Source organism: Numida meleagris, chromosome 2, assembly GCF_002078875.1.
Source record: "Numida meleagris isolate 19003 breed g44 Domestic line chromosome 2, NumMel1.0, whole genome shotgun sequence".
NCBI classification, from domain to species: Eukaryota; Metazoa; Chordata; class Aves; order Galliformes; family Numididae; genus Numida; species Numida meleagris.
The window spans coordinates 73,016,195-73,027,495 of record NC_034410.1 but is presented as its reverse complement, the minus strand read 5'-3'; the positions used below and the strand labels follow the sequence as shown (position 1 = coordinate 73,027,495).

General features: G+C 35.4%; 1 long non-coding RNA gene across 2 annotated transcripts in view; it reads left to right on the top strand.

Annotated features, from left to right (window-relative positions):
- LOC110394998 overlaps positions 9,368 to 11,301 on the top strand; it is a 142,504-nt gene continuing 140,570 nt past the window's right edge. For both annotated transcript variants that reach the window (XR_002436091.1, XR_002436092.1), the window contains exon 1: positions 9,368 to 9,480. This is a non-coding gene — a long non-coding RNA (uncharacterized LOC110394998). The remainder of the gene's footprint in view (positions 9,481 to 11,301) is intronic.

The window sequence follows — 11,301 nt, the reverse complement described above, 5'->3', positions numbered from 1 at the left end:
TAAATATATATGAGGAAATATTCCACTTTCAATGCAAAAGTAATGAAAAGGAAAAATAATTTAAAGTAAATTATTTTTATAATTGAAGATGTGTGGTGACAACATAGTGAACACATAGTGAAAGACACTATATAAGTCTAGTTAGTGATAGTAAGATGTCTGAATTTCTTTTAACATAGTATATGCTTACATCTTAACCAGCTTTGAACTTCTGTTTGTGTATATCACAATTAAATTGAACTTATACTTGTGAACATGGATATTAAAACTATGGTCAGCTTCTTTCTTCATTTTCAAAGTTTTGCATAACTGCCACTGTCATTTCTAAGTAATTTACTTCCCTTCAAATTTATGCAGGGTTAAGAATCAGTAAGTTAAGGTTAATATCTGTGAATCTTCTTATGAACAGTTAATGATTCAAAACTGACATTTTGATCAAAGTCGTCAAAGCAGATCCCTGTGAAGTCAAATTCCTGGCTATTTATGAGACTGGAGTGTGACATGATGAGACAGATGCATATTAGATGCATTTCAGGAAAGGGGGCAATCTCTGCTCAGTCCACAGTAGCAAATATCAAAGAATATCTGAATAGGTTCTGAGGAAATATTACTCTTCTGTGAGGAATTCATCAACTAAATCCCAGTAAAATTATGTAATAGCTTCCTCAAGATATCATTCTATGATGGAAGAAAAATTGGGACAGTGATAAAAAGAACACAGCTAACAAAACACTGTCAATACAGTTTTTTACATTAAATAAAATATAATAAATAAATAAATAAAATTATAATAATACATATAATAAAATAATAATAAAAAATAAATAAATAAAATTACAGTAATTTTATTCACAAACATCATGTATAATCAGGCAAAATTAAATATAAGTAATTGAACACATTGCTAGTTATTAAATGGCATGGCAGTTGGCTGCAGCAGAACATGAAGCACAAGCCTGATACTGAAAAGAACAGTTTTTGTGTTCTTGCCTTACTCTTACATTGATCCATTTTCTGTTCTGCTGCTTGAATATAATATTTACCAATTTCCAAAAACAACCAAGGTTTCTAAAGCCACTTTAAAGTTTACTGATAATTTAATTTGTAATTTCAAGATCTTTGCTTCAGTGGATCTCTTGCATCAATCAGCATTGAAGCAACTATTTAATTTGCAGTTAAATATAAGCACATAACATTTACATAATTACTATGCATTAAAAGAAAAAATAATGACAGAAATATGATTTTGACAATGATGAGGAATTAAAATATTTTGTTTTGTAAAATGAGTAAAAGAAAGTAAAACACTTGCAGTCCTGTATGTGGAATGGTTAACTTCTTTAGTATTTATGTGATTAATACTTTAACTGAATAAAATTAGATAACACTGTGTTAAGGTATGACCTTGTCTTGTCTTCCAGCAGATTATGATGTAATGACAGGTTGGAATGTATGCTCTGAATACAAAGAGCTTCATTTGAATACTGACATTCAGTGAAGTCTTCAAATTAATTCTTGATCTGCTAGTATAGGCTTTTATTTTCTATTTTATTTTCTATTCATTTCCACCCCTTTGCTTCATACACACTTCCATGTCAGACACCATTTTGTCAGACTGCCCCTGTGCTGCTATCTGTTGCACAGCAACAAAATGTAATGGAATTTTGGCCAACATCCATTGTCCATTCTTGGCCACCAACATCTGCCTCTGATGTTGTGAGCCAACATAATAAAATAGGAGGCATTACTTTTGGAGGAGTCTTTGGATGTTTGATGAGGAGAAACTTGAGATGCAAGAGACTGGATGAAAATGCTTCAAAGCCAATGCCTCAGTTAGTTATCCTAACTGGTAGCTCAGCAGCAGTCCATGCAGAATATTAGGAAGCAATTTATCTTGAGTTGTGAAAAGTTTATCACACACAGACTGGGATTCAGCTGGAACTGGTTTACCTGCTTTAGATATTACTATTGCAAAGGACTACGTAGTTCATGTAGGAGCATCCTAGAATTAGATGGTTGCTCTGCCTTTAGTTTCTCCGTCCCTCTTTTCTCTCCTTCTCATAGTGCCCACAAGGACAGAAAATGGTGCCATGCAAGAGTCAACGGTGCCAGAACATAAGAATAGACTGTCTGGAGGGACTGAATTCTATGGATTTCTAACAAGTCAGATATATCAAGAAAGAACAGCATTCTTTTAAAAATCGTTTTCTATTACACTGTATAAGAATGCAGATTTTCTGCAATCTTTGACAAAAATAATTGCATTCACTATGAGCATCCATGGAAAGCCATCTTTTAAATAATCTTTTAAATTAATCTGAATTCCCTGTTTCAAACACTGAGAAAGTAGGCCCAAGGAGCCACATTACTTGTATGGCCAGTCATCAGTGCAAATAAATGATGTATGCTCATTCTCTGCTTTACCATCTTAGCCTTACCATCCTTCCATTTTAGTCTCATGCATTCTTATAGCTCATGTTCTTCAAAGTAAAATTTCCAAAACTTCTATAGGAGTATCAGTATTTAGATGTGTTTCTCTTTTCCTCTATACTGTTGCTGAAAACCATGGCCATGATTAAGAGGTCTGCAAACACGACAATTTATTTGCTAGAAAAATGTATAATGATTATTTTACCAAGAAAGTATATAATTCCACTTTCATTTGAATTAGGATAATGATGTAGACCATAATTTATTGGTTTTAATAGATTAAAAGCTACAAAACCCTTCTGTTAGATGAATATTTTGATCACAAGATCAAAAAGAACAGTGAACATCCTCAATCTGTTTCTTGACATTTGAAGGAAAAAAAGATTCCTTTCTTAAATACTGTCCAGCCAGAATGAGCTCATAGGTTTTAGTGTCCAGAACAGGGTCATTCTAGTCAATCACTATTTTAAGATTTACTATTTGTGTAAAGTAAAATTCAGAATCATGAGTGACTTTTTTTTTTTTTTTAATATAATATTGCCCGTACTTTGATGACACAGCTGTTCTACAGTTTGTGGATGATGTTCTTTTTCAATATTAATCAATATTTTCAATTATTTCAATATTGCAAAAGTAGAAATTTTAAGCTTTTAGATAAAATTTAAGTGATGATTAGTAGAGCTTTAGGAAGATGACGTCAACTTATTTGATCATATGGACAAAATAAGAAATTTTGTGGATATGCTAGTTAAATGGAATGATATTAAGTAAATAATTACTACAACGCAGATTGAAAAAAGAAGACAGGAAAATGTTACTTCATAGATGTTTTTAATCTTATACTGTCTCTGTATGTTTTTTTAAAAGAGGTCACAAACTTATTACTTGCAACATTTGAAACTGATTTATGGAAAATATATGCATTATATAGTGCACTGTACTTTTTAGAAAATGTAGTATTCTTGAGACTGCCACTCCTCTGTCAAATTGATACTGTTTCGGCAGCATGCAAAAATTATTAGGAGGCATATATTCATACAGACAAATAAGGAAATAAAATCTATTAACCTAGATAGTCAACTAGAAGATAAAGGATTATAATGCATGAAAATTCTGCATAATATTATGAAATATACTGAGTAATCAATTACTTTTTCCTCGCTGATATCAGCAGGATGAAGTATGGTTTATTTCTTTTAAACAAGATAAAGAATAACCCACATTTGGCATTCACTAATTCACCCACCAACTCTATTAGGTTAGCCTTTTCAGAGGTCAATGGGAACAGTCAAACCATTAGTGTTTTCCTGTTAACAAATGTCACTGTCTCTTGTATGGCATTCCCCTTAATCTTTAATGAGCAAAAAATATAACTGAGTTCCAACAATTATCGCCACATTAATTTGAATTAATTTCTAAGCTGAAATAGCTGTCTGAAGTCTCATATCAGATTGTATGCTGTAAAGGTTATCTGCAGTACATTTTTCTCATGAAGAAGCAGCCAGACAGGCTGACTAAAAATAAATGAACAAATAAACTCCCTATTGCTAATTTTGATGTCCCCATAGCATTCTGAATATAAATTAAATATATTGTTCCAATCAGAGCCTCAGTACTTTTTTTCATTTCCAAAATCTGAATTACCTTATCATTCTATAATTAGTAAAAACTTTAAGGAAGATTCAATAAAGTTTAAGGAAATTAAAATAGAGGCAATAGTCACTTTTAGACAGCCAGCACTCAAAGGAGATGAAAGGAAATTTGTATGTCCTCTGAAGTTCAAATTTAAGTTATTTCCAAAAGTGATTATAAAGTATTTTGTTTAAAGAGTCCTGGGTCAAAATATTATACAGAAAATAAATGAAGAACAGTGAAATAATATTGGAAAATAAATTCACGTTCTCAATTTAGTTTAAGTGCACTCGAAAAAAGAAAATTCAGCGAAATGGGATCATGGTCATACGTAAAGAAGAAGTGAAGGTTAAGAGAGGAAAAATACAGAAGGTAAATATAAAGTACTATTAATGAACTGAACTGTATTAATGCAGTGGTAAAATAGCTAAAATATTTTTTGTACTAGTGTTATATACGCTAATATTACACAACACAATGGAAGAGTTTGGAGTGGTATGGAATGAGAAAGCCAATACAGAGATGGAAAATAAGCTAAAATAAGAACTGTGACCAAAACAGATGTATTCTTATATATTCATGGCCCAGAGAGAATGACAAGAGAAAAATGAGCATTATTGGATAGTACTGCATATGACTAAACAGATGTAATAGAAGGAAGATAATTTGGATAACGTGGTGTCTGTTTTAGCAAACTTATTTTGAGAATACAAAGTTCTATTTATATAGTGGTTAGAGTCTCATACAGGCTTCCAAGGTCATGCTAGCATAGCATCAGAAGTCACCACAGGAAAGTGAGGTCACCAAAATTTAGAATTGTGTAGGGAAGGAAAAAGGTGCATAATCATAGAGATTTTTCTTCTTAAAACAAACAAACAATAAATATCAGAAGTCAAGGGATTTGAGAAGAAATAATTAAAAACCTATCACGTAAGGGAAGAAACAAGGCAGAATAAATATGCAAGTGTGGCTCTAGCATAAAATTAACACTTAACAGAAATGGAAATTGGGAACAGAATAAAATGAAATAATGTTATGAATCATGCCAAACTAATAACACTTTTCTCCGAGATGAGTAGGTGTTTTTGAAACAAAGGACTAACTGAGGACCAGAGTGAAACGTATGATTTCATGCTACATTTTAAGTAATATATTAAAATATAAAGATGTGGGGAATAGTACAAGAACTGCAAAAAGATCATATGGCATGAAATGAGAACAATGTATTTGAAAAAAGAAAATGCTTGAAAGAAAAATAGTTATTTGTGGAATCCTTTAGAATTTTATCTTCATGCTGAACTTTAGTATTCCTTAATGACTGCAGAGAGTCCTTCTAAACCCAGGCAGAAAAAGCAGAAAGAAAACCATCATGAATTCCTGATATGGCCATTACTTGTTTTCTACTTATACTCTTTTTATTGTTGTTTGTTTGTTTGTTTGTTTGTTTGTTTTCTCTAATTGTTCACAGTGAAGAAAAGAAGAAATTGTGAAAGCTGGGATGCCAGGAGTAGTAAAGCAATAGTGCTAGGTCTGGATTCTCAACAGGCTGGTTCAGCAGCAATTCCTCCGTCATTCCCCCAAGGAGACCAAGAGAGCCCAGGATCATACTGGGGTGTCTGATTCTCTAAGTCTAATTAATATATACCTTTGAATTCCTAGACCTATGAGCGCTAAAACCTAGATCTTCTGGGAGAAGGCTACTACTTTTGGAAAGGAAAACCTGTTTCCTAACAGAGCCCATCTTTCTCCATTGCTTTTTTGAGAGAACTTATGCAACCCATTTAGATGAGGTGTCTGCAGTATATCTTATTTTAATTTTTAAGGGATGTAAAGAGTAGTTGTGAATAGCACCTTGTAACAGCCCAGTGAAATATGGAAACAGTACCCAGGGATACATGTGAAGAGCAGACTATGAGGAAGATGTTACTGTGCCCATGGTAAAATGAAGATATTCACTTAGTCTGTGTGCTTAAATCACTGATCCATTTCTTCCATTTCCTATTTTAGCACTAATTGTTTACTGTAAAGCAGATTCTGGCTGCTTCTGTTAGCAAAGCTGACTTGTCTTTCCAGCTTCCTACTGCAGCCTTTTCTCCAAACATTTGTCTTATGATGAAAAAAATGTTGAGATCTATGTAGATAATTAATGCTGTCACATTTATTTCTGTGTTTACAAACTAAAATTATGTGCCTCCTTTGGTCTTATATGAAATCAAATCTGGAAAAACTTTTAACATTTGAAACATACTGCAGTTCTTAGTAAAGTCCGCTGTATTAAAAATGAATTTACACATCAAAAACTTTTACACATAATAAAGAGTATAAGCAATATCTCCTGCTATCTTAGACAATGTGCATGTACAATAAGTGGAATAACAATCTTCCCTTTATTTATGGCAGAAAATTTGTATAACACAATTCAGAACAGATTATTTTCCTTCCAAAACCAAGACTTATTTGCTGCCATTACCTTACTTTATGAGCCAAAGGAATTGAAGAATTCTATTTTCTGTAGAAATTTTTAAGAATATTGTGTTGCTACCATGTTTCCCAGTAGCATGAGATCTGCCCACATAAATCATATATCTTCTCCAAGCATATCCCAGCTTGGAAAGATGTTCACAAGTTGAGTAACTTAAGAAATTGAGCTCACTGTCAAGCTGACAATAACTCATTCCACATTGTGATGTTGGCCCTGCTTGATACAAGTTTTTCCGGTCTTGTTCATTTAATATGCCCCTTAAGAGCTGCAGAATTGACTTAAAACCTTTGTGGCAGGCAAGTGCAGCGAGCAAATTAGTAACTGCCAGCAACATATCTATTGAAATTTTTTCCTCTGTGGTTCTTTCAACTGTTAAGTGAAGGATTACCTTTGTTTAAATGATTCTCAGAACTCAGATGTGCTATATGGATCAAGTTGACAACTTTCTGCAAGTAGTGAGCATTGCTGGCTAAATCATTTTCCTTCAGCAGTTCTGTCCTGCCCGTACATTTCAGGCTTAGCATGCACAAACAGGCTGTTGTCAGATCTCTGGAAGTAATTCACTGCTTGACAAACTATTTTTCATCTGTGCTAATGATCTCTGTGAGTTTGCATTGATCTCCTGGAAGGAGAAATGTATCATGCCCAGCGAGGAAAAGAGAAATTAGACAAGGAAAGACAGCTGAATACCAGCCAGGTTGCAAATCTCTTATTTCATTTAACCAGTTAGACTTGCTTTGTCATCAGTGACTTACCCAGAGACTTTTCTGTGCTGCAGATGATTCCACTGCCAATTTTTTTTTTTCTCAGGTTGTTGTCTAATTATGCTCCAGAATCAAACAGTTTAAAATATCTGATTAGGCAAACACCTATTTGACTTGATGATGAAGCAAACAGTAGCTCTTAGTGAGCTTAAATGGTTGTGTCCTTGTTCCACTAAATCTCCACCTAGAGAACATCTAGACCTGCATGGGAAGACTGACAGGCAGTGAGGCGTGATGGATCTAAATGTTCTCCTGTGAATCCAAAAACAAGTAGAAGCCTGTTGAAACTAGAGCCTGAAGTTAAAACTGCACTTAGTAGTTACCTAAAAGGAAGCTGGACCGCTAGAGCAGTGAAAGTCCCAGAGTCTTCTGTTTGTATCAGTGTGCAGTTCAAAGCCACGTGATTGCCAAGTCCTCACCTGTAAAAACTGAAACACTGTATCCCTAATTGCTATACTACTTTAAAGGATTACGGGTAAAATTGAAAACAGGAAGCAGATTAAAACTATTGCTTTCTTTATTACGTTGTTGTTTTTGTTTTTGTTTTTGTTTTTGTTTTGTTTTTTAAGACCAATCAATCTCTAGAATCTACTGTATCAGGCACTGTCCAAACTCAGACTGTTTTTTTTCACACCCAACTAAAATATCTTTACTTTTATGGCTAGCACAGCAAAAAAATACTTTGAATCCATGCTAGATCTATGAAGTCTTGAAGTCTAAATGCATAATGTCATCATCTGAACCTCTGAGATTTCTGAAGCCTCAGTAAAATATCTTTCTTCTGGTTCAGAAAAAGTTTTTCAGAACAGTTTAAAATATCTGTTTCACAGAATCATAATGGCTTGGGTTGGAAGGGACCTTAAAAATCACCTAGTTCCAGCCCCTCTGAGTGCATAGGGTTGCCCCTCACTAACTAGATCAGGCTGCCCAAGGCCCTGTTCAACCTTTGCACACAACCAAGGATGAGGAATGCACAGCTTCTCTGGGCAGTCTATGTCAGTGCCTCATGGCAGTGTCTGAAGGTGTGAACGATCCAAATCCTTTATTGCAGGTTCTAACATCCCTTATATACATTTCCAAGTTCCCTCTTCTAGCTTTCCATCCCCCCCCCCAGTGTGTCAACAGAACACTTAACAAGTCTTATTCATGTCTAGGCAATAACTGCCCACGCAAGAGCTCATCCAATCAGAGTCACAAGTTGCTTCTATTCAACCACTTCTTCTCCAGTCAGGGTGATCATCACATGGAGATTACGGGCCCCATTTGACTTCTGCTCTTGTCTCCTGGAGACAGCCTTTGTTCTCAGTGTCCTCCTCCAACCTGTCAAATTTGTTTTTCAGCCTCTATTCTGAACGTTGTCTTGAGCCCCCACATCTCACCAACACCTAGGAAACAATTTCTTCCAAACATCTAAACTTAATCTCCCCTCTTAGTTTAAAGCCATTCCTATTTTTCCTATCACTATCAAACTGTGTAAAAAGTCAGTCCTTCTCCTGTTTATAAACTCCCTTCAAGTACTGGAAGGCCACAGTGACATCTCCTGGAACAGTCTCCTCTCCAGACTGAACAGGCACAGCTCCTTCAGTCTGTCTTCATGAGAGAGGTGTTTCAACCCTCTGATCATCCTTGTGGCCTTCCTCTGGACCCACTCCAAAAACTCCACATCTTTCCTGTACTGGAGGCCCCAGATCTGGATACAGTAATCCAGATGGGGCCTCATGAGGGCAGAGTAGAATGGGACAGTCACCTCCCTGTCCCTGCTGGCCACTCATCTTCTGATGCAGCTCAGGATACAGTTGGTATTCTGGGCTGCAAGCAGACACTGCTGGCTCATGTACAGCTTTTTGTCCATCAGAACCCACAAGTCCTTCTCCACAGAGCCGCTCTCTGTTGTGGAGAACAAAGTAGTATAAAACATGCCTTACTTATTTTCTTTTAGGTCTCTACAGGCCTGTAGGGGAAATGCTAAGTCACAGCCTGAACCGGTGATTGAGCACCTGGTGGAAAGGCAGGGCCAACCCTGGGGAGCTCAGGTGCATGCACCTGAGTGACAGGAAGGGGTAGAGCTAGGATCCACCCCTTCCCAGACCTCATTTAAGGGTTGGCAGTGGATGTGAAGGTCTCTCATCAGGAGGCCCCTGCTTTCCTGAGGATTTTGCAGGCCTTCTGAAGGTAAGCTGCTGCTGTTGTGTTTTTTTTTTTCTTTCTTTCTTTTCTCTCTATGTGCCTGCTGCTGTTGTGCCTGAGTGGCTCCTTGCTTGCTGTGTCCTAGGATCTTGCTGCTCCGTTGTCTTGTTGCACTTTCTGTGGCATTACTAGGCCTTCAAATTAAATAATTGTTTTACAAGCTGAAGTATGCTGAGGAAATTAAGTAACTTGTCAGATTTAAATGTTTTCTTTAAACATAAATGTGTTTTATAATTCTTTCTGTAGATTTCTTTTCTTCTGGGCTTTCCTTTATGCTAACTCTTTAAAGTATTACACCAGAGGTAATGGTAGTAAAGGAGTAGTGATCACTATGGGATGTAGGAAGAGAGGGACTGATTTATCGCAGGCATTTGTTAATAATTTATTAATCTTTTTGCCCAACATGCTTCACTGAACAATGGATAACTGCACAGTGTGAAGTAACTGGAAGCTGCTCATAATCAATGATTATCCACTGATTAATGCAACTATTATGGCATATAGCCCAAAGGAATCAGTGAGAAAGTAATGATGTCCAAATATTCTTGGTAATTAGATATATTGTAAATAAACTAGTTACTGATGATAAGAAAATGTGTACCAATTTTTTGCTTATAATGGTGAAACAAGTCTAATATATTTCATATATACTACAGTATAAAGTCACCTAAAATATTTGATCACTCTATATTGCCTTGTAATTATTTCAAAACAAAGAAAAAAACATTATCTTGAAGATAATGTGGTTTTTCCTTTAATTTTCTCAAAAGAGGTAAAAGGTAAACTTCTTCTAAGCACTTCTTAAAGGTAAACTGACTTCCTTCACTTCTAACAAGAAAATAGCAGTTTACATGAAGCTTCTAATAATGCTTTTTTGTGAGTTACACTAGCAAGAAGTTATTTAAGAATTTCTATCTTGAATGGTTTTATCCTGCATGTTGGGTATATTTTTAAAGTCCTCTGGTTGTAAATATCATTATATAATGTGTTTGTGTTTTTCTCTCACAAAATACTAGAGAAATGTAAGGAAGAGATGTATTTTGATAATTTCATTATAGAAATTCTCTCTTGTGCATTAATTTGTAAATGCACAATTTGTAGCTTCTTCACTTTTCTACAGAGAACTACCACAAATAAAATATATTCAGACTGGTTTCCTTTGTAATTTTTTTTACCATATTGGCTTACTAGCATGGGTTTTTGAGTAACTCAATAGAGCTGTGCGAATCTGCTGAGAGTCTGAGTATATATTCAGACCACTTCAACCAGACTGCCAGTGATGTACTAGCAAGGTATAATGCAAACATCGACAGATCTGCAGAAGTTGCAGACACTGAATTATCAAATTATTGATTGATTTTTATCTAGTGTGATGGGCCTTCTTTGTGTCATCTTTACTGACTGTATTTTCCTTGAAGAATGTGACTAGGGCTGTGCTGGCAGATGGCCAGAGAAGGCTACTGATCAGGCTTTATTCTTATGGATCTGAACATTGCCAATTTAAGGACCTGAGACTCTTCACGTCTGTTGTATTGGAAGAGAAAATATATGGACCTTGAATAGACACTGATAGATAGGTCCAAAGCCACAGCATTAGCCTACATGATAAGAAACAATTAAATTATATTGTCAATCTATCTGCTGTTAAGTGTCTCTGAATGGCTCATGAGAAAAGGGATCTTTAATGAGAGGCTTGAAGAAGGACACTCTGGTAACATTATAAATGCTTTGAAGAAGCTCATGCCAAGCTTAAAGGTCAGCACAGGAGATGTTACTTGTGAAGTCTGCCAAATTAACAGATTGTGG